Source organism: Ctenocephalides felis, unplaced genomic scaffold (assembly GCF_003426905.1).
Source record: "Ctenocephalides felis isolate EL2017-DRISC unplaced genomic scaffold, ASM342690v1 CF-g0.4_SCAFFOLD_03570, whole genome shotgun sequence".
Taxonomy (NCBI): Eukaryota; Metazoa; Arthropoda; class Insecta; order Siphonaptera; family Pulicidae; genus Ctenocephalides; species Ctenocephalides felis.
This window is the reverse complement of record NW_020539724.1, coordinates 20,150,570-20,176,034: the sequence shown is the minus strand read 5'-3', so window position 1 is coordinate 20,176,034 and position 25,465 is coordinate 20,150,570. Positions and strand designations below refer to the sequence as shown.

The following is a 25,465-nucleotide window of genomic DNA, read 5'->3' as shown; positions in this document are numbered from 1 at the left end:
TGGTTTGAAAGCTATTATTTCTAGGTACTAAGTTGTATTCTCACCTAAAAGCACCCAACGGTTGCATATTTGTTGTGAAAATTTTGTTCACCGGTTCATTGTTATTCAAAACTGGTACCATTTACCGGACTGGGACTTCTGGATTGATCTTTGGACCAAGTGTATCCACTTTTGACGGAAATCGCTGGTGAGCAACTTCTTTCTGAACTCCAGGAGCTCATCGAAGACGGCGAAGATGGTGTCGCTCGATGGTAGGGTATTGGCCTTTTCCTTGCACTAAAGATAAAAATGGAATTATTAAAACAATTTATACAAAAGGTAAATGTTTCACAATTTTGAAAAACATTTATGATTTTATAAAGGAAAAAACCAAAAATTATTATGAGAAGCTACTAGGGTCATCCAAATCATTTAACATAGATGAATTGAGCCAAAAAGTGCAGACTAGAAAAAACTATTTAATTTAAAGTAAAAGGTCTGGAAAAAATTAATAATGGTATTTCATTAAAAAATGTCAAATCATGGTGAGAAAGAATCAATTTATATTCCTACCCATCAATATTGGTTTTCTAGAATAAGGCCAATACGATAACTTGTGATAATATCATCCAAATATTTTTCGAAAACTCCTTATGTTTTGTAATTCATTGCTGTTTTTTTTTGTTCAGATAACTGATAATTTCAAATTTTACCATATATATATTTTTGGAAAATTTTAAGATATATATACTAAAAACTTTATTATTATTACTTCAAGCACAAAATCAGCATGCACTTTTAGCAACTAAATTATAAATTTAATATAACAAAAATTCAAAACAAATCTATTTAATAAACTGTAAAAAAAAAGATTGTATATTCGATACATTGAGAATACAATATTATATAAAAATAAAAAATTAAAAACAACTTACCAAATGATGACAAACTAAATCATGGTGTCTACAAACTGGAAAACAACTGAAGAACACATAAAAGCTGCATAAATTATATGAAAATAATATGTGCAAGCTGCTGGCTACAACAAATAACATTCGATTCTTGATCTTGTAACACACTAAATAAAAATGTTGAAAATACAAAAACATATAAACATTATATAATAAAAAAAAATAATGACTATTCAGAAACTACTACAGATACAATAGTTTTCATAGATGGTCACAACTTGAAATTTAATGAAATCAAAGTTGATGGTATGAAAACTATCCTTTCATGCCAAATTTCAACATGAGCAGCATCAATTGTTGTTCTTACAAAATGTATACAAAAAGCTTAGATTTTTTTTGAGCTTGAATCAGTAAGTAATTTTACTGAATTTAAATAAAGATTCCATGAAATTTCATAAATTCACTTTAGCAACTGAAGAGAACACATAAAAGCTGCATAAAAGCAGCAATTTTTATCTAAAAATAATAGAATACTACTCGATGACAAGTATGTTGCTATCTGAAAAAATAAAAAATACAGATAATAAAACTGCATACAAAATAAAGCAAGAATATCAAATAAAGTAAATGCAACCTATTTGGCGTCTTACCTAGTTAGGCCAATAAATCCTAGTTTGTGATGAAGTAAATTTATCTAGTTTAAGTTTAATTATAATTATTTATCTATGATATAAAATAGAGTTCAAGTTAAATTGCAAGCTCTCATTTTAAATACTTATTATACCGGCGCAAAACAGATTGCATTTGCGAAATTTTAAATAAAAATTAAACAAAAACGTAAAATAGATACAAAAACTATGTTTTATTTCATACAGAGGTCAATTCATATATGAATTGACCTACAACAATTAATTATCAATACAATATACATTTTTACACACATTTTAATATACATATATGAATATGTATACAAAATATATAAAATAACTCTTGTATAATATATTTTTTAAATTGCTAAGAAAACACTAAATACTATGAATAATTATAGTATTAAATTAGGCGCCAATTAAAAAATATAAAAACTCGGGTTTCTTGAAAATTGAGAAAAAAATTGTATGATGTATCACGATTTCCTGAAATCCGTCTTAAAAGTCTTAAATAGTTATCTTATAGATTAAATTAATACGCTCTCATTGAATTGAATTTTAAAGTCGCAACTATCATAATATAATCAGCAGTCATTAATTAAAGTAACAAGTTAATTTTTAATTACATATGTCTAAAATCGGACGCCTTGGATTTGATAAATCGTTAAGAAAAATTACTTACGATACAAGTTGATTATAAATTCATTATGAATCGTCTAGGAAATTTCATTTCGTGTCATATAAACTATTAAATTCAGTTAAATGGATATTATATAAATCAATAACTTATTCCTAATTTATAGAAACAGTCAAAATATTTCATTTCATAAATCGTATCAATTAAATCACACTCAACGTGCTAAACTTTCAATCTACTTTCAATGCTTTCTTTCTTTGCTGAAATAAAAAAAAATAAAAACAATAAATAAAATATAAAAATATACTAATGGATCTATCAGTAAAAATAAATCTTTTATCAAAGAGTAAGTTTCTAAACAGACTTTTCTAAGTAAAATTTAAAAAAATATTAAATAAATATTATAAAAAAGTAGTTGTAAATTAAGGGCAAGAAAAAATTGAAAATATTTATTTTTATGAATAGATCCGTGGTCTATCATGCTATAATAAGAACATATAAAGTCTTTGAAGATATTCATTAAATTTTGATTTTTCTTTCTCTGCGTACTAATGAAATGCTACTTTATTCAGAAAAATAATGCTTTCCACCAAAAAAAATAACGTTAATATAATTCATTTTTGCTGATCTAAATGTAAAATTTAATGCACATCTTCTTAAGAATGCAAATGATATTTGATATAAACAAAATATTGAAGAAGAAAACTAACAACGACTAATATTATACATTGAAAACGCATACTGAAAAAAATATAGTGTAAAAAAGAAATAGATACTGTTAAAAATATTTGGATTTTAAAAATGTACACATAAAAAAGCATACTCTTGTACAAAATATTTGAATTTGCATAACATACTTTAAAAAGCATAATTAAAAATATTTATATATTGGAAAAGCAAAGATATGTTCTGCAATTTTTAAAAATTTGTCATATAACTGCCAAATTATGTTTGCGAAAAAACAAAAATGTTTCAATCTTTGTAACAAGAATATCGAATATGCTTAAATTTTATCATTATTTTTTCTCTAAATAATTTTAATAAGAATGAATCATTTATGAAATATCATAGCAATTATGTAATTATTAATAAAACGCATATTTCAATTCAAAATTAGCAATAAATCTGTGATAATAGAAACAAAAAAACAATAAGATAAAAGCTGAATACTGAAATAATTCAATGTAATTTAAAAACGCATTATAAAATTACCTCGGATTAAGTATTTTTCATAAAAATATTACTATTTTATATTTTCAAAAACTATTGCAATGATATATATATATATATATATATATATATATATATGTGTGTGTGTATGTGTGCGTATATATATATATATATATATATATATATATATATATGTAACAATTCTATATTAGACCATTACCTTGTGATTCTGCGTCTATCAAGAAAGCTAGGTGACCCATGTCTCCTCGGTATGCTTGGCGATCTAGACCTGGCAGGAGTTTTTGACCTATTGGATCTATTAGATCTCCCTGATCTAGACCTACCTCCTCCAGAAGAACTAGAAGTGGTAGATGAAGCTGAAGAAACAGAAGATGTGGTTGAAGCGCCAGAGGAAGAAGAAGAGCGACTCGAACGAGATCTTCTGGATCCCTGAGATCTTGATCGCGACTTTCGAGATCTTTCAGATCTATGCGAAACTTGCGATCTGCGAGATAACTGTGACGTATGTGACTTGTGAGATCTCTGAGATCGAGATCTACTCCTTCGCTGATCGGGAGATCGGGATCTGGAACTGTCACGAGATGACGCTGATTCCTCCCTACGCACTTTGCTTCTAGACCTAAACGCAAGCGTGTTTATTAAATTTGATAATAATTCATTGATAAAAAAATCTATAATTGCTTATAAATGACTACCTTTCAGTGGAACTTCTGGAACTACTTCTAGACTTCCTGCTAGCTACATGTTGCATTCTATCGTCTTCTTCGTCACTCTTATCGCTTGTATCACTATCCTTTTCAGGAAGAGGAACATCATCCAGCCTGCAAATTCTGTTATCAATGCTCTTCACACTCCTAGTATCACTTTTACGATCCGGCGTATCTTCTCTTTTACAATTTTTCACACTTTCAGGGCTTCTGGTATATTTTGACTCATTGCTTTGGATATCATTTGTTTTAGAGTCATTTTCAATTTTAATATCTCTGCGTGGTTGAGGATAGGAGGAGAGTAAGATCTATCGTTACTTTCCTCCAGATGGTTGTTCTTACCGCTTCTGCTATCCTTTTCTGCAATTATTTTTGCAAACTCCGCCACTAAATCGTCATTCCTCGTCGAGTTTTCTTTGCGATCCTTCTCTATTTTTACCTAAAAATTAATTAAATATGATTACAGCTTTATTCAAGGTGATAGAAATGTTATAATTTTAGTCTAGTTACCTTAGCCTTAGCTGCAAGATCAGTTTTAAGTAAACGTAAATATCTAAGTTCCTTTTCTTTATCCTCATCCACTTGATTATGATCACCTTCATCAGAGCTAGTATCCTCATCAGAAGATCTTAATCTTACTACAGGCTGTTGCTGCACAGACTTTTTGGTTGAGCTAGATCGCGATCGTTTACCATCCCTAGACTTAGATCTTACTTTCTCTACACTTCGACTACGAGACTTCGATCTACCTCGTTTAGAGGATCTTTATTTTCGGTACTACTATCTCTTACAAGATCCAAATATTTTCTTCTATGTTCTTCGTTCTCTAAAATTCTATCACGAGATGTAGTTGTCCGTCGCTGTCTACGGTCTCTAGATAATGAGCGCCTTGACCTATAATGATCCCTAGATCTGCTGGACCTACTAGATCTACGAGTATAACGATCTCTTGATCGTGACTTTATTGATCGAGATCGTGCTCGGAAGCCACGAGAGTATCTGCCACCATACGGACGAGGAGATCTTGATCTACGATATCTCGAACGTGATCTACGCAATCTAGATCTTGATCTTCGACGCCGCGAACGCGATCTAGACCTACGGCGAAGAGATCGAGATCTTCGTCTTCTTGTATCTAGAGACCTAGAATTATATCTAGATCTGTCTAAGGATCGCGATCTGCGTCCTCTGGCTTCGACAGATCTAGATTTATTGCGCTTCAGTTCGATAGATCTGGATTTATTGCGCTTCGGTTCGATAGATCTGGATTTATTGCGCTTCGGTTCGATAGATCTGGATTTATTGCGCTTCGGTTCGATAGATCTGGATTTATTGCGTTTCGGTTCGATAGATCTGGATTTATTGCGTTTCGGTTCGATAGATCTAGATTTATTACGCTTCGGTTCGACAGATCTAGATCTATTACGTTTCGGTTCAATTGACCTAGATCTATTACGTTTTGGTTCGATAGACCTAGATCTATTACGTTTCGGTTCCACAGATCTAGATTTATTTCTTCTTGCATCGCGGGATACAGAACGGTTTCTCTTAGCATCAATAGATTTAGATCGTCTCCTTTTAATTTCAGGTGTTTTAGATTTATTCCTTCTAATATCGGGAGATATCGAACGATTCTTTTTAGCATTTACAGATCGTGATCTATTCCTTCTGCTTCTTGGTGATTTAGATCTATGTCGTTTATTATCTATAGACTTGGAGCGATCACGTTTCTTTTCTTTTTCTATAGACTTTGATCTAGAACGATTTTTCTTGAGTTCCACTGATCTTCTTCTGCGAACATCACGAGAGTTAGATTGATCTCTTCTACCAACTGGCGATCTTGACCTAGAAGAATCCCTTTTCGATGAAGAAATGGTTCGTTCTTTGGTAGTATTTTTCTTATTCCCTTTATTATTAAATGATCTTTCCTTAGAGCTTTCATCTCGAGATCTCTTATGCAATTTTTCTGGAGTTGGAGACACATAACGATGTTTGGTCACTGGAGATTTGGATATTTTTCGCATTTTCTTAGATTCTGATTCAGATATATCCCTAATTTCATGTTGTCGTTTTTTAGAAGGTTTGGTTTCTGGTTTCTTCCGTTCCTCTTCTGATGAAGAAGAATCTGAATCTTCACTGGAACTTGATTTTTTCTTTCTAGATATTTTCTGCCGTTCTTCTCTAGGAGGAGATCTATCTTTAGCTTTAGCTTTTTTAGCCTCAAAGGCTTGCCTGTCTTCTCTATCTGTTGCATGTCTGTCACCCTTTTTCCTGGAAGCAGCTGGAGATACAGAGTCTCTTCTTCCGGCTGATGCTATTGTGTCTTTTTCACGTCTTTTAGATCGTTCTTCAAAATCAGAAGATGCAGATCTCTGTTTTCTGTTAGGAGCAACACGATTTCTGTCTCGGCTTTCGGATCGTGACTTTCTGCGATGTCTGTCCCTTGGAACAGGTGAAGATGAAGGTAAACGTTTGCGAGAAGTGGTCTGTTTTGAATTGAAATCGTCGAAATTCTTGCCATTAACTACTTCAGACTTCTTATTATTCTTAGATGACTTAGAGGGTTTTTCGTCTTCGCTCGAACTAAATGAAAAATAAATAGTTATTATCAAAGTATTCTGTGTCATATTTTGAAAATACTGATAAAATCAGCTTATGTTAAAATTCATTACTGAATTCATAACTAAGTTATTTTACAAATTAAAAATTATATATGATATTTACAATTACACTTACCTATCGCTTGTATCTTCAGATTCTGAAATATGCTTCTTCTTTGACGTTCGTTTTTTCTGTATAAAAAATAATAAGTAACATTTGAATAAATTAAAAAATAGTATAAAACACACGTAATTTTAAAATTCTACTAAATGTACTTACAATATATTTTTATTTCTATGTAAACTTAAATGTAATCAAAAAATAATAATAAAATAAATCTTATAATCTTACGCATCCAAGCAAAACATCGTGAAATTCTATAAAAATCGTGTTTCTCAAAAATACTAAACTCAGACAAATTAATTGCACACAAACTAGTACAAAATCAAATTTTGATTCAGGAGAGGATAGCAAAACTTAAGTGAATTTATATGTTTAATGCTTTTTCTTACAATATCATACTTACTCTCAAATCTCTTTATAATAATTCGGCTGACTATCCTATGTGAATGTAGCGAGGATTTATAAATATTATAAGTTTAACGCGTCTTATATAATATATGCTTATAAATAGATATTCATAAAAATAATTGCATATTTGTAGAAAATATAATAAAAAAGTGGTTAATATTACGGTAAAAACATATACATATTTTCTTGTCACCACACAATACTAATTAAATCAAACATACACACTCATTATAGAAATGACTCAATTCAATAATAAAATGTTTCTAGCGGAACATTCACATTAATATTTTATCATATTGAGTTAAAATTAGTGCACTTTAAATAACATTTATTTTTCATATATTAAAAATTATTCATATATTTAAAATCAATTGTAAGAATCCTATCCTATCAAAAGCCTCCAAGGATAGTTTAGGAATACAAGTCAATGATGCAAATTGTTTTAGCATTTGCTTAGGATATTTTAATAAGAATTTAAGAAATCATTAAAATAAAATGCAAGTAAAACTAAATGAGAATTAATTACATTTTCGCATTTACTATATATTACTGATATCTCAATCGTAGTATTTTACAAATTTGTTAAAAATTTAATTAAATATATAAATGAAATTAAAAAATCTAGCAGAAAGTATGATGCCATATTCATTTTCTATGTCCATTGTATAGAAAAAATAAATTGCAACAAACTATTTTGAGGCACCCGTACTTCAAAAACAAATACTAGGCTTAGTTATATAAACTATACTGCACACAAAGTGGAAGCATATCCTTATTAATTAATTTGATTTGATTCATTTTATTTTTAATATTAATTTGATCCTTAACTCACCAGAGGATAAAAAGTTCGCAATATAAAGAAAATTATGCATGAAACAACCAAAACTGGAATAAAACACAAGTTACTACAAATTGTGATAATATTGCTATTCCGCTAATAAATTATTCAGAAAACTTTATAATTTTTGGTAACACCCATAAATATCTGAAAAAATTTGGTACCTTAGAAATATCATTTACTCTGCACACACACTCAAAACGTATAAGCAAAAAAGCCCATAATAAAATAGCTACATGGTTTTGTTTCTTTTTTGTATACTGCATTAAGGACAATAAATATATATGTCAAGAACTGACTTTACTTACCTTGCTTTTCTTAGATTTCTTCTTTTTCTTTTTATCCAACTCTTCCTCCGATTCATTTTCAGATTCTTTAGAAGAATTCATGGTGTCTTCTTTCTTGTGTTCCCTGTCATCATAATCCTCCTCAGAACTATCAGAATCATCCTTCTTTTTGGATTTGTTCTTCTTAGATTTCTTTGATTTTTTGGAGGTTGACCTGATTTTTTTATTGCAAAAAGAATAAAACAAATTATTATTAATATAAATTGAAGACAAGATAGGATTGCAATAATAAAGTTGGACGTTGAACAAGAAATGAATCAAAAATATTTATCAGGAGTGTAGAATTGGGTATTGGAAGAAATTAATGAAAAGAAAAAATAGCTTAATTAGATTTAGTCCAAAATTATATCAGTGCATATGGAAACAATAATATCAAAATTACAATACTTTAAAAAATGCATGATGTAGAGAAATGAAAATCAAATACTTATATGTTCATGTATACTTAACACTTCAAAACTGCCAAAGAAACTTTAAAACATAAAAACATAATTGTCTATTTTTTAATTTAACTTGCACTCTTGGACAACTTATAAGCATAGCTTAGCAAGTTAAAAGAAACAAGAGAAAGTTTTCAAGAATTTTAGAGCAACAGAGGTCTATGAAAATTTTAAATAGCCACGAAAAGAAAAAATTGAACTTTGGACAAATTATACTTATTCTTAAAATATTGGAATGAATAAATACTGATAATTGAAAAAAATAAAATAGGAATTTGAGAACTCTTTAAACAAATGTTCAAAATAAGCAACAGACAGTTTTAAAGTGTTATTAATAATTACTAAAACTTACATAATTATATGAATTTATAAACCATGTATTTTTACTTAGTTAGATTATTACCTTTAATGTAGACACCTGATAGTGGGGTCATCAGTAAAAAGAAACAAAAAATACATGTGAAGTTAAATCATTTTTCAGAGAATCTTTTGCAAAGCAATATTTACAAATAAAAATAAAACCTGTGACATAATATGACGCAAAAATAGTTTTGATGACTTCTTTGAAATTAATTATAAAACTTTAACAAATTTATCCAATAAACCAGTCCACAGTACATTAATTTATAATAGTAAATTAATACCATGACGAAGAATTATCTTAAATATTATTCTATAAAGTGCTTCAATTTATTTAATTTCCTTTACAAGATTTCAAAAAAGTCATCAACTTGTACTTTATCCATTGAAACTGATTAATATATTATAGAAAACACTTTGAAATCTACAAAATTTCGAAATGAATTCAAAAATTACATGTAGGAAGTGTATTAATGTAAAAAACAAATCGTTAGACAATATTCTTTTCATAAGTTACAACTCACCGTAGGATTTCATTTTTCTAATTTGGCATTTCTCCTTTGATTATTATTTAAAAACATGTTAGCAGAAGGAAGATAAATAATAAAATCTTCATATGTCTTGTATTAAATATATATATTTATATATATATATATTATATATATATATATATATATAATGTTTGTGCATATGAAGATGTAGTACATATGTCTGAATTATATAATTTAATATTTGTGTATGATTATAAGCATGCGTCCATACAGATTCATCATTAAATGATAATGGAAATGTAAACTAAAATTAATTTTGTTAATGAAAAAATATCAAATTTTAAATATGTATTTACCTCTCGTGTTTGCGCTTTTTAGATTTCTTCTTCTTGTCTTTCTTAGCACTGAAACAAAGAAATAATAACATTTAGAAAATAACATTTGTTTTCACTGTATCTGTTTTTAGTAATTAACACATTCAAGTAGGTGATGATTTTTATAAATTTTTGTGTGAGAAGATGTTAAAACAAACTTGCCTATACAGTGTTAGTAATTAATTTTATTATTAGGCTCAACTTACCCTTAACCTTGACCTTAAAAGTAACTAGTTGTAAGTAGAACTTTACCTGAAGGCAAGTTGCATGAACTGGAATTCAGCTAATTTAGATAAAATGTTCTACTGTTTATTCCAAAAATAAAATTTTCGCTTTCACTACAAAATAATCAATACGACTTCCAATTAAGGTCTTTCAAACATACTTACAAGATTTGTAGGTGTATAAATTAAACTAAATATTATTATTATTTCATTTCATCTATTTCGTATTCTAAAAATGCATTTTATTTGAGTGTGGACGTCAGCTGTAATCAGTAGCTACATACACAACAAGAACGTACAATGCTTCGGCGTCAAAATACTAAACCTTGATGAATTTTTATATTTCAACCCTTTATCATAGGTTTATAAAATTTTAGTATGTGGTTTCAGAAGATATATATCGTCATACAAAGATTCATCAAAACAATCACAATTTTTTTTTCAACAAATTATTGAAATTGTTAGATCTTTACCAAGAGCTAATAAACACGATTCCCTATCAATATCTTTCAAACAGTTTTTGAATTTTTAAAATCGATTAAGAATCATATGGTAACTGCATCATCAAAGATTCTGTTATCATAACATACTTCCTTGCTTGTTTATGTGTAAAATACGCCTAAAATACAGCAAATAGATAGACATTGTCACAGCTTTCACTACTAATAAACAAGCATAAGATAGCCATAACAACGCTATGTTATGAGGCAAAATTGTACCATGAGTTACATCAAATGGCTTTTAAATTTCTAAAATCGGTTTAGCCGTTTTGAGTAAACGTCGAGTAAGGGGCCGTTCAAGTATTACGTAAGCACTAAAGGGGGCGGGGGGCTTGTTGATTTGCTTATTTTGGGTTGACATGGGGGGCAGGGGACTCTAGATGATGATTACGCCATAGGTAGTATTTTTATTTTTTTACATTAATTGCAAAATGATTACGTAAGCATGGGGGTAGGGTGTAAGAGCTTTGCTTACTTTTGCTGACAAGGGGATGGAGGGGGGGGGAAATAATTGTAATAAATCTGCTTACGTAATACTTGAACGATCCCTAAAGGCTAAAAATCGGCTCACATACACATACTTTTTCAGATTTGGTTCCAATCGATTCAAAATAACTTGAAAGTCTGAGAAAAAATTAAATGAACAAATCGGATTTTCTGGTGAAAACAAGTTAAAAAGACTATTTATGTCTATAGCCTAATCTATTGATAAGTACATTTTTTTATAAAACTTAATATTGAAAAAAACTTGAAATCACTTAATTTGAATAAGAGAATCTTTTATCAATACTCACCCATCTTTGCCATCTTTTCCCTTTTCCCCTCCGACCGGGTTCGTCACGACCAATTCGCTCCCAAGTTCTCCTACAACATCCCTTGGAGGTGTGCATCCATCATCTCCTCCGTCATCCAACTCACCATCTTCCTTATCTCTGCGTTTTTGCCTCTCCCGCTCTTGGATGTCTTCAGATCTCTTAAGATCCTCCTTGGCTTTTCGATCAGGATCGAAACTGGATCCTTCGACGAAATATTCAGAAATGCCAAAGGCTTCGCGAAGACGAGCATTCTTTTCCTGTTGGGCTGCTGCTGTTTCATGAGTGCCGCGGGTCCTAAAGGTAATTGTGAAATTAAAATGATTGAACATGATAAGGAAACAAATGAGAGGAATTTTAGTTACATTATGAGCTCTAGTTTTGGTAATGATGTATTTGAAATTGTTCGTTCGATTTATGGAATGGTAATAACACACTATAGGCGGGCCCCGTAAAATTACGCTCTGCGAGGACTGTTGCTTATCGGCGGGCAAGGTATTATTACGCTTTGAATAGACTAACTTTAAAAGCGAGTCAAAATACTTTTATCTGATCGGTTTGCATATGATATTGAAAGAATAGCTGATACTTTCTCTAGATTCAATTGATTTACGTATTGAAAGATTTTAGAATAAGAATAAAGATAAGAAACAATATGTTTTATCTTCAAGTTTCTTTTCATTCAAGCTACTCGCAATTGGTTTTGTAGATAAATATGCAGAATTTACAACAATAAAAGGTGTTCAATATATATTTTATCAAATATTTTAGTTATTAGTCAGATTTGTATAGTTCAACTCTTTTTTACATTGTTATTTGCAATAATGAAATAATGGCATCGGATAGCGATAGTAAAGTTTGCGCCAATAATTTATCACAATTGGAAGTGATTTTTATATTACTGATTTTGGTAGTGTATGTGGATGAAGATTTTTTTCATCCTAGAAGACGTAGAGTTTTACCGATTATTTCCAGAGATTCTGGAAATAATGACAATGAAGAAGTGGAGTGGTCAGAATTTGACAATCCTCCAATTATTGAATCATTTTAGGTCAATGTTGCGTTGTTTTGAAACCAAATAGTTTAATTGAAGTGGTTCAGCTATTTTTGCTATTCGGGTCCCAGAACCTCTTCATAAGGGGTGATTTTTTCCATAAATTTCATGTATGTAAAAAGTGGTTTATATATCTACTGTACGTTAAATTTTTAACTTTCCGTAGGTTAGTTTTAACTAACCTGTATATAGTAATGGGCGGAAAATCAAGAATGAAAATTTTTCCATTTTTCTAAGGTTTTTAGGTTTCTGAACAATTTGGCATACCTCAGAAAAAATAGATGTCTGTGTTTTTGGTGGCCGCATTTTTTCGTTCACGTTTTCGGGCGCACGGATCAACCGATTTACACGAATGGTTCAAAAAACATTCGATTCCTATTGATAGGGAGATGTGCTCATTAGTTTTTGGCAATCGCAGGTCCAGCCGTTACGGAGATACAAGCAAAAAGTGCAGAAAATAGAAATCGAGTTTTTGAGAGAACGGAGCGTCCGATTTGAATGATCTAAAAAACATTAAATTAGTAATGATTGGGAGAAGTGGTGATTAGTTTTTGGCAAAGGCAGGTTCAGCCATTTCAAAGATACGGAGCTAAATGTACACAAAATGGCAGTTTTTGAGAGAAACAAGCATCCGAATTGATTGATTCAAAAAACATTCTGATTGTGTTGACATAACAATTGCTTTAGGAAAAAAATATTTCATTCAATACTCAATATTCCTCGAACATTTCGTTATGGTACAGGAAGTTTCAGCAATTTGCCTTAAGGCACGATGCCATACGCCACTAGTTTTTGTTAGTTTTATGTTTAATTATGCATTAATTAAATAATTTTTTATAGTTCAAAACAACCAGACGTTTTTTTTTTTTTAAAAAAAGAGTTATAAAAAAATATGTTCAATGTGACAGCCAGTTGTGTTCATGCGAGGCGACGGAAAGAGCACTCGTGTCGAGCAAGCGATTTGCCCGCTACACATATCAGATTGGTCTGACGAGTATTTTTACGGGGCCCGCCTATAGTGTGTTAACATCTCAAAGCTACATTTAAAAAACATTGCTTAGCATTTTGTTGCATATTTTAATAAAATTAGATGGTTGAACTCTATATATAAAGCGCGTTGAAAAGATAATAATTCGATACAAACAAAATATTGTCATTAATAACTACCATAGCCCACTAAATCATGATCATTTTATTAGTTGTTTCAGATTTATACATATACTTGTTTAACTATGATCATGATATAATTGTCAAAAGTAAGGAACTATCCAGGAATATATTATATTTCAAATGTTGTCTAGTTTGTCTAGGTTACTATCTTAAATTAGGATTTAGCAGAAGGAGTATCAAAACGCTCTTACAAAAATTGATATTTAACGATATATATATTTTTTGAAGTAAAACTTCTTTAGGCGCGACTAGCGTAAATCCGTACAAATGCAACGGAAGTTGCGTTACGCCCGAACTGTACATCATTCGCTCTCGATGAAATCATTTCAATACGAGTCGATTGTGATTAGTCGTCGTGTATGTGAATAGATATCTATCGTTGTATGCGTACCGGCATCATCGTTGAATGCGTACCGATATCAACAAGGATTTCGGCATAGATAAATAATCATTTTAAAGTCACATCGTAGTACAAATATTGATTTATTGAAAAATGCCTGTATCAGAAGAATATTTTACCCTGTTCCTTGAAAATAATAAAACAAATTAAACATTTGTGTACTAAACGTAAGTTTATTGATTAGAAATTATTTCTATATTATTCGTGGTTTCTATAAATCTTCGAAGTTAATAAAATCGAAAATATTTTATAGGCAAGACAGATATTACAGGTGTCCAAAGAATGAGATTATATCGCCAGCGAAAAACTAAAAAAAAATACAAGCAGTAAATGAATGTATGTTAATTTTAATTACATAAAGTTCTTCAAACACAATTACATAATGAGTGAAATTGCAAAAACAATATTTGTTTAGGCGTTGTTTAATATAATCCACATTGTGAACGAATATTATAGAATTTTCAGCAATTACTTCATTTCTCTAATGAAGGTACATTTCTAAATGGTAATTACAATGACAAAACGATCATGTCATATTTGAAGTATGAATTACATTATTGTTTTTAAATATTATACATATTTTTAATGCTGTTATAAGTGTATACTTTATAATTTATCATTATATAAATGTGTATAATGGTTGACACTAATAAATGTGTGCATCACGAGTGTTACCACATTAATAATAAACATTATACAAAATTGTTATATGATGTATTTATTTTTACTTAAATGCCATCTTATACAGTAGCAAATAAGTTTTACTTCAATCGCATGTGAACCTTACGTGCACTCTTTTTTTCTTTAACTGAATAGTTTTTTTTCTTTATGGACTTAATTAAGTGCAATTTAAGTGCAAAACCGTTCCAATTGTACGAGATAATCATTCCAACACAACATTTTTGCACTATTTGAGAAAAATAAACATCCACATGTTTTCGTCCAGGATTTATTTGATTATTAACTGCTGCTAGTGTTTTTGGCATATTCTTTTTGCAATAGTCAGTAGCAACATTTGATGATAGTGATAATAAATCAATCTTGATGTTCAAGAAGATATTTTTTAATCTAAAACCATAAATTGGATTCTGTGCAGGTTACTGTAAGATGATGTACGACTGCATTACAAAGAAAGAAAAACACATTTTGATATTCTAAATACAAATTTAATCAAAGCGATAAAATAGTCCGGTGAGTAAAATTGAAAAACTTACCAACACGATAAAAAATCGTCAAAGAATGTTAAGGCAGACAGAAATTCCAAGTCTTACGGTTTCCTGCACAGTACAAATCCTAACCCAATAGAAAATCCATGGTTTTACCTAAAAAGTCTTCTAAACAATGATTCACAAACCATCATCCCTCAAAGTTCAAATGGGGACACTTGCAAAAACAGGGATATAAAAATCCTACAGACTTTTGCGAAAATCTTATGAAAGTATACCAAAACGACCAGCAACAGTTAAAAAATCAAACGGATACTGGACAAAATATTAAAAAAAAGTATTTTTTTTTAAGTGGTCCAGTATGTATGTATTAAGTGACGTCTTTTTTCATATTCTTACTTCATTGCCTATTTGCGATGAAAATTATTATCTTATAAATGGTCCTTTATAAATGGTCATTCCACCTTTTTGGTAACGAGAAGCACGAATTTCTCGTGCAGTTGGGAAAGTTTTGCATTTGAATATATATTCGTAAATAGTAATATATAAGATAAAAATGATATTTAGATAACTTTATTTTGAAGATATTATTTAGATAATTTCGTTCTGAAGATAATACTCTATTTGCAAAAAATAGATGAAGTTTTAGCCTTGCAATCACAAAGTTCCAGGTTCTATTTTCGCCTAAGACAAACTGATATCAAGCCGTAGAGATATCAGTTTTGCTTAAAAACATAGATCTAATCGTAATTAGATCTAGAAGTCAAAATAGCCTTATGAGGCATTGTTACATGTATCATATCATCAATAGGAATTTCATATCGAAGAGAATAGGCAACTGCTGGGTTGCCTTATAGTCCAGTCATAGTAAGTTCACCTCAGAATTCGAGATACCCAGCTGTAAGTCTGTAAATACTTGTATATTGACACCCTAAAGTTGTCTCAAAACCTACATATGGTATTGACACCCTATCATATGTAGGTTTTGAGACAACTTTAGGGTGTCAATATACAAGTATTTACAGATTTACAGTTGGATATCTCGAATTCCGAGAATCTTACCTAATTTAAGCTTAAATGACTGGACTATTATAGAAGAGCAGTTATAAGAAACTGCATCACAACAGTTCATAGAACACTACTGAACTGTTGTGATACAGTTCTGATTGTTTTCATAAAATGAAAAATATAGGACAGTAATAATTTAATATTTCTAATATTAAAACATATTTTACCTATATCGCAACACATCGCATTGGCAAGTGCATTTACAGTTTGAAGCACTTCTGTAAGAAACTTTAGCGCTTCGCGAAGCCACAATCAGCTGTCTGGCGTCTACAATTGTAGTACTAGGATTATCTTTAGCAAACAATTTAGATTTAGATCTGACACATTTTTCAGATGATTTTTTCAAAGGATCTTGATTTTTATTAACATTTTTAGAAATTACACCAGAAGAATATTTGTAACATAATTTATTTCCCGTGGCTGGAAGAATACGATACTGATGATGTGAAAAATTTTCTTCTTCGGAAAATTGAGCCTGGTCAAAATCGCAGCAGTGCTCATCCAATGCGTCATCAGATCTTAGAGCATATTTGCAAAAGCTCTTAAGAGGCAATTCGTGATTTGATTGCACATTTTTATTTCTGCTATGCATTTGGTAAGTAAAATTGCCATCACAACTTTCCCATAAATGATCTGATTCATCAAGATGTCCTTTGCATGAGCTTTTGCCTATTTCAATCAATGACTTGTTCCTCAAAAGGGTTTGTGAAAAATTTCCATTAGCCATCGTACAAGCACATCTGCTCGTCTCAACTGGAAAATGACTCTCTTCGTGTCTCTTGAAACACAAATCAAGTTTTTGTTTCGGATTGGCAAATTTCTTTATATTGTGGAATCCAGGAGATCCATTCTTCTGTCTTTCTTTGACTTGGTTAATAATTGAATTGTTTCTGTTGATGTTGGATTTGGAATTTCGAATTTTATTCCATGTTCCATTATTTTTCAATTTTGAATCATCTACATTTATGGAGTTTAAAGTATCTCGCCAAAGGCGTTCAAAAACAGCACCATTTTTGCGTTTGCGATTGGCTTCATCATTGTCTCGTCCTTTGTTGAACATTTTGTTTCAGAATTTATAAATCTGAGGATTGCGTTTTATTAAATAAGATTTTTATTAGCCTTGTTTAATACGATTCATATACTATTCTGGTTAGAAGATTTATGTTTATATACCTCATTATCGAAACGAATATCCCTTTATCATAAATCTATATTGGAAGTACTTTTTCACTAAATTATATATTGGATTAAATTTTATGCAATATTTTATTTAATACTAACAAATATTGTTTGGAAGACTTTTATCACATATATGATTTGCTTTATTAATGGGGAAGACCGTTGTGATTTTTTTAGATCATTTAATCAACTTGGCAAAAAATCTTTATAATTTGATTACCTAAATAAATCATTTATATTATTTTAATCAGTTATTAAAAATATGTATATGATTTACAATCGAAAGCAATTTTGTTGCCTTATAAAATACAATAACTTTTATTTTATCATTTATCTGGAAGACTTTTAATGATTTTGCAGAATGTTTAAATAGTCACATTTTTAATCACTCTAAATGTTTGATGTCTCTACTTAAAACGCAATTCACTGAAAAAAGTATCTCACTGTTCAAATTAGTCAACATAATGCACATCATTTGATCCACAAACACATATTTCATCATTGGTCACAGAAATTCAAATTTTGCATAATTTTCAATACAGCATCTTCCATCTCCATTTTTCTTATTGGACTTTTCAAGTTATAGCCCATTTTATTTATTTGTTCTAACAGATTTATGATTTAAATTAAAAATGACTTGCTACATATTGTTTTATGATTAAATTATTTAAAAATTTATTTCACGATTTTTTAATTCACGATTAAACTTAGCTTTTCTTGAAAATGCGCGTATGGAGAGTCCATTTTCACAGTAAGAACTGCCATCTTTGAAAATTCACCCCTCTTGCAAAATGCACCCTCGCGCATGTGTAATGGAAAAACAGATTCAAATCAAATCCTCGAGGAAATTTTTGAATTTACTTATAAAAATTAAAGTATATATATATACAGGGTATCCCGGAATTCAATGTCAAGCCGAAACGGGGTGATAGAATTGGCCCTAACTGTCCCGAAAAATTTAAAAAAATAATAAAAAAATCACGTTGTTTGGAAATTATGAGCTATTAAGTGCAACCTACAGTTTCAGTGAAATAGTGACTATTTTTCGGTCATTGTAATTAATCTTTATTACCTTTGTTTATTTAAACTTTGAAATAGTTATAGTAAACAACATTTCTAGGACCACAGTGAAAATTAATGACACGGTTGCCCCATGTTTTCAAGAATTAAGACTTTTAGATAAACTATGAATTTAAAATTTTCAAAATTAGTCCACTTTTAGAAACCCTTCTTAAGAAAAAATATACAAAAGTGTGTTGGCAGGAAAAATTAGCGCTTTTAATCAATTGTAAAATGATATAATGCACTAGGAAAAATCATGCCTTTTTAGGTGTTTATTTTTTTACTCCATTTTTTTATCATTATTTCAACTTTTTTCATTTTATATTCAATGTATTGCATTTTTTGTTTTTTTGTATTTTTTTTTTGCTCATATCAATTTTGTAAATAAGACATTAAAGTCTTGATTAACAAAAATAAATTGTAACAAAAAAAAAAAAAAAAAAATTTATCATTCAAGTATTTTACAATTTTAATCCTAATTAAATGCGCCAACTTTTGTTGAAACTTGCCAACACACTTTAGTATTTTTTTTTATAAGGAGGACCTCTCAAAGTAGACCAATTTTGAAAATTTTAAATTCATAGTTCAAAAAAAAACGTACTTCTTGAAAAATTGAGAGAATTGTGTCATTATTCTTGATTGTGGTTTTAGATTTGTTATCTATAGTTAAGGTTCCAAAATTTAAATGAACAAAATTAATAAAAATTAATCACAATAATCAAAAAATGTCACATTTTCACTAAAGCTCTAGGTCGCACTTAAAAGCTCACAATTTCCAAACAACGTGGGAATTCCTTTTCTATTTTTTTCAGGACAGTTAAGGTCAATACCAATTTCCTTATCTATGATCAATACTATCAACTCGTTTCGGCTTGACGTCAAGGTCTGGGACACCCTGTATGTATAATATGTAATATATACACTCCAAAAGTTTTTAGTAATCAACCTGATTGATCTTAACATTTCCCTTTTACTTGATTTTTTTATATGAATTAATAAAATTTAAAAAAATGGGTTTGCTTTTTGGGTTTTAGAATCGTTTTACAAGTTCAACTACTAAGTAGATTTCTAAACTCATTCTGAAACTTTATGTATGTGAATAATTTTGAATTTATATTAACATATGTATTAAGAGACTAATAATCTGGCGTAATACTAATAAAAATATCATTTTTCAAAAATTTGACGAAGTTATTTGTCGAAATATATGGGAAACTAAAGTTATTTTTAACATATTTTCATTGTAAGTACTGTAGATATTATGTAGTCATGGTGAGAAATGTTTAGATGAAGTAATTGTGATTAGACTTAATAATTTTGTAAATGACTAATGTATTCGTATACGAAGTCAATAAAACAATAAATAAAAAAAAACATATTTTCCCTTTTTATGCGTAACAGCAATGCCAATACTAATTCATATTTTCGACATAAAAATTAACTATTACATATAAATTTGTGCATAAAAATTAACTACTTTACATATATTTGTGCATATATATAAAAAAGGAAGAGTACGAAGAAGAAGCAGATTATGGAATTACAAAGAATTGAACAGGACGCAAAAATTTGTCCATAAATAGTCAACCATATAATTAAACAAAAAAAAAACAAAATGAATTTTAACTTCTTTTTAATCTATATTTCGATATATATTTTGGGCCTGTAGGTAAGCGGTTAGGAGCGTCAGGACTTGATTTAGAGGTCCCAGGTTCGATCCCCACTTCGAGCAGCCTGTTGTCAGGCAGCAGTGAGAAAGATTTTCACTTGGAAATATAGACATCAATATGTTTCCAAGTGAAAATATCCCTTGTCCGACATTGCTGCACCAATAAAAGTTAGCCCTATCTAATAATAAAATCATCAAATATGGATGGATTAACCATTAGGTTACCATCTAAAAATACGAAGTAAGAAGTTTTAGCCCAACAGCTTATAGGATGAAAGGTTCGACCTATATTTTCAATAAAGATCTATATAAAATATCTATAAGTTCGATCTATAATTCATACAAAAAAATACCAGGTTGTTCGAGGCAGGAATAGAACATGGAAACTTGTAGTTGCAAAATCAAAGCTCTTATCATGAAATGCTAACGTGTTATTCCCTTTCCTATGTTTCAAATGTTATTGATATAACCTAAACATATAAAGTCTGCAAACTAATCATAAGCAGAACGATTAACGGTTTATAAACAAATAATAATGACCGAATAAGAACTACGCGCAATAATAAAACAGTTATGAATCATCGACTTAGTAATATTGATATGAATAAAACCTTTTCAAAATATTCATATATAAATATTATAAACATTATGAATAAAGTCGATAACGCTATGGAATTATAGGATCGATAATGATTGGTAGCACATGAAGTAAACTTTGACGTCATTTCAGTGTTTAATAACAATAAATAAAATGAACTATAATATAACTAGTGGTGCATTTCATCATGCCTTAAGACAAATTGCTGGAACTTTCCGTAGAAAAAATTAATTGAGTCGCGTCGCAGTATTACAGTTAAACATTGGTACGGAACCCATGGAAATGTAAACAAAGTTCATACTTATTATAAAATCTCTTTAAAATATCTGATAATTTGATGCGCATATGTCTAATGATCATTTTTGACCTCCAAATGGCTTTTTTTATTGTTTTGACTCAATCTCCGAAACCACTAGACCTGCCTTCCAAAAATTTAATAAATTCTTCATTTTGTCAATACAAGTAAAATGTTTTTTGAATTATTCAAATCGGGCGGTCCGTTCTCTTAAAAACTAAATTACCATTTTTGTCACTTTTTGCTCCATATCTTCGAAACGGCTAGACCTGCCTTATCCTAATATAACGTGCTAACTAATCAGCACGTTTCCTCATTAATAGGAATCGAATGTTTGCTGAATCATTCAAATCGGTTGATTAGTTTTCTCGAAATTGTAGAAGAAAATTTGTATCCACACGCGCTCACAAATACATCAATTTTTTCTAAAGTATGCCAAATGTTCAAAAACCTTTGAAACGTAAAGATACATAAAAATTTAGATATTCGATTTATTTGCGATTATTATGCGGGAAGTTAATAATAAAATAATAAACAATAATAAAATAAACTAAAGCAAACAGAAATATTTAGGTTAAATAAAAATTAATTACATAATACAATATATATCAAAGTCAGAAAGAACCACTCGGCTTGCCAGCTTATAACCATTTGTTAAATAAAAACAAAACAATTACTAAATGACTTGATTAAGTTATGAATCATAAATGAAAATATAAACAAATTGCTCGGTGTTGAAATAAAAACGAATTTACTAGAACAATAGAAATACCAAACAAACAAACGCAGGAAACAAAAGAAATAAACAAAAAACAATAAGATACTATATCATTAATAATATCAATAGGGTCTTATTAATTGATAACATTCATGCATTACTACCGTATCAAATTAAAAATATATCTTCGTAGTATTTTTAAACAGAATCGATATTCAATAAAAATAAAACATTCCAGCGGAAGTTGTTTGATAAAAGTATAGCTTGGATACTGCTAAATATTTATCTTAATATTTTTGCTTTGATAGAACATAGATTATTTATATTCATTGCATTTTACTATAATTTAGACCAAAAATTCTAAAATGAATCCAATCTCATTCCATTATCCAAATAACCGAGGGTGACTAATACTAACAGGGTCACGTAATAGGGTAAAATCGAAATACAAGGGTGAACAAAGAAAATCAATTTCTGGCAAGCACCCACCCTTGCGGAACGTGTATGATGTATATGTATGTATGTATATGTATATATATATATATATATATATATATATATATATATATATATATATATATATATTAGGGTGGTCTTAAAATGGTCATTTTCGAATTCCTGCTCCCAGGGGCTCAAATGGTTCCAAATGATAAAAAACAATTCTCTGAAAGTTTTAGCTCTAATATTAATTTTAGATAGAGCGCAATTCAATCAAAGTTTGTATGGAAAGAGCATGAAACAATTTTGAAAATTAAAAAAATGTTTTAGGTATAACTTAGCGACAATGAATGAGTTTATTCATTCATTTGTTCGCTAAATTACATTTAAAAAACATTTTTAAAATTGAAAATTTTCCATGCTATTTCCATACAAAATTTTGATTGAATTGCGCTCTATCTAAACGTTAATATTAGAGCTAAAACTTTCAGAGAATTGTTTTTATCTATTGGAACCATTTGAGCTCCTGGGAGCAAGGAATTCGAAAATGACCATTTAAGAACCACCCTAATATAATATATATATATATATATATATATAATGTTTGCAGGTAGTGTCCTTTTCAATATTTTTGTTGATTACTTTATAAATCATATCAATATTTATTATTTCATTTCTTATATGTAATGTTTTCAGGTGGTTTACTTTAGAATATTTATGTTGATTACTTTATAAATCATTTTAATATTTATTATTTTATTTCTTATACGTAATGTTTTTAGGTGGTTTCACTTTACAATATTTATGTTGATTACTTTAAAAATCATTTTAATATTTATTATTTTACTTCTTATACATAACGTTTTCAAGTGGTTTACTTTACAATATTTTTGTTGATTACTTAATAAATCATTTTAATATTTATTATTTTATTTCTTATATAATTTTTTGTTGTTCTATACATTGAAAAAGAGCCAAATTGAGACTCTAATGCATGGTGGATTTTGTAGTCTTAAATTGTTTTAGAAATATAATTTGTTTTTTCTTTTTCTATTATCTGGATTTAAAAAGTCATTAAAATATAATGAATGTTAATTTACTTATTTAAATTCTATAAATACGAAACCGTACTATTTTTGTTGCATTAACTTCATTAAACGATATTAAATTTTATGATCATCCCATCATCACAGATGTGAAAATAAATTTTATTTTAATAAATAGAAATATCAAATCATTTCAAATTAAATTAAATTTATATATATATATATATATATATAATTTAATAGTCTTAAATTTAATGTTGATGTAATATATTTAATTTGAGTTTAAAAGTCGGACATTGCATCAATAAAAATAGTATGAGAGTTTTTAGAAATTTATTTAAAATCCATACGTTTCGACTAGCATCTCAGCCTTCATTTAGTTGCATTCAATATAACTATAAAACTTAGAACTAAATAAATAATATGTAAGAAATTTCATAGGAAAACAATAATAAATATAATTAGATACAAAATTGTAAGTGTTTTTTATTATTGTTGTTTTTGTTTTTCTATGAAATTTCTTACATATTATTTATTTAGTTCTATATGTAAATATACTGCAAAATTTTTTGTTAAATAAATAATTTAACTATTTATTATATATGTTTCGACACTGTATGTGTGCCTACATAACTAGCTTTGAGATAAATATATTATGAAAACCTTTAATAAAGAATACAATAGAACAAATTATTGGAATTAATAAAACCAAAAAACAAAATAGTTAAGACAAAAAAGGTTTCTTATTTTTAATTTTGTTACTAAAACATTTTTGTGATTTAAATATCAAAGTAATGATTCAAACAAGCATCTTATTTAAAATATTAAATAAAACACAAGTGAGCATTATCATTTTTGTATGATACAAAATTATTCTTACACTTTATAACATTTTAATTATATATTCAGTTCTTAAAATGCCCTTTTTTGAATTACTTAATAATAAAAACTTTTAAAATAATTTCACTCTTTGAATAAGTCTCATGAAAAGAAAATTATAATAAAATTGATCTTTACTATTTCAGACATTTCATATATAAAGCAGAAAATCTAATATCATTGCAAGATATATCAACTTCATCATATCGGAACAAAAATTGACTGACTGACTAGCATTATGCAATGATTATTTCCATCTATTTTTTGGCTTTTAATAAACATCCTTTTTATTTTCATTATGAGTAGTAATTGATTTTATTTTCCCTTATAATATTTGTATTTTTTTTTTCAGATCTTTTAAATTTAATTTAGAAGCAAGATATTATCTTTTTAGCATAATTTCGAACTATATTAACAATGAATTTTAATTTTATTCAATTAGAACACCATTCAAATAAGTATTATTACCATTAGAATTCATTCCATAAAAGGCTCATTTTAATCGATAAATAATACATAGATATAATGCCAAATATTTTATTCAGAGTCTGAATAAAAATATTAATAGCTATTGATTGAAAAAAAACTTACATTACTCGACCAAATTCATCTTGTGGTAAACTAACAGGATCGTCTAACATGGTCATCTTTGTGCGGAATTCCATTACTTTCACAATAATATCAGCTTTTGGTAATCTAGAATATGAAATATAAAATAAAGTTCAATAATGGAATAATTAAATGTATTGAAATATTCTATAAAATAATATATGCAATTATATATTGTGACAGTGAAAATACTTCAATAATCAATAAGTTTCGCATACAAATAATTAAAAATACAGAAAATAATACCTTTTTATATAGTAATTAATATTTAGTAATTAGTTAATGCTCAAAATATTGCAGAAATTGTATTTTAAAATTTTATTAGTGAGCCAACAATTTTTGATTATATTAATCATTTTAGTTATAATTTTCTATTGGAAATAGTATTTTCTCAAATTTAATAAAGAAATATTTAATTAATTACTACAATTTAAATTTCTATGTATATATGTAATAAAAATTGTAGTGCAAAAATTAGTTTTGATTCAAATAAACTTATGACAAATCTAGTACCTGCTAAGCAT

At 28.6% G+C, this 25,465-nt stretch overlaps 1 pseudogene; it reads right to left on the bottom strand.

Annotated features, from left to right (window-relative positions):
* Window positions 1–101: 101 nt before the first annotated feature.
* LOC113383555 lies at window positions 102–25,465 on the bottom strand (annotated as a pseudogene).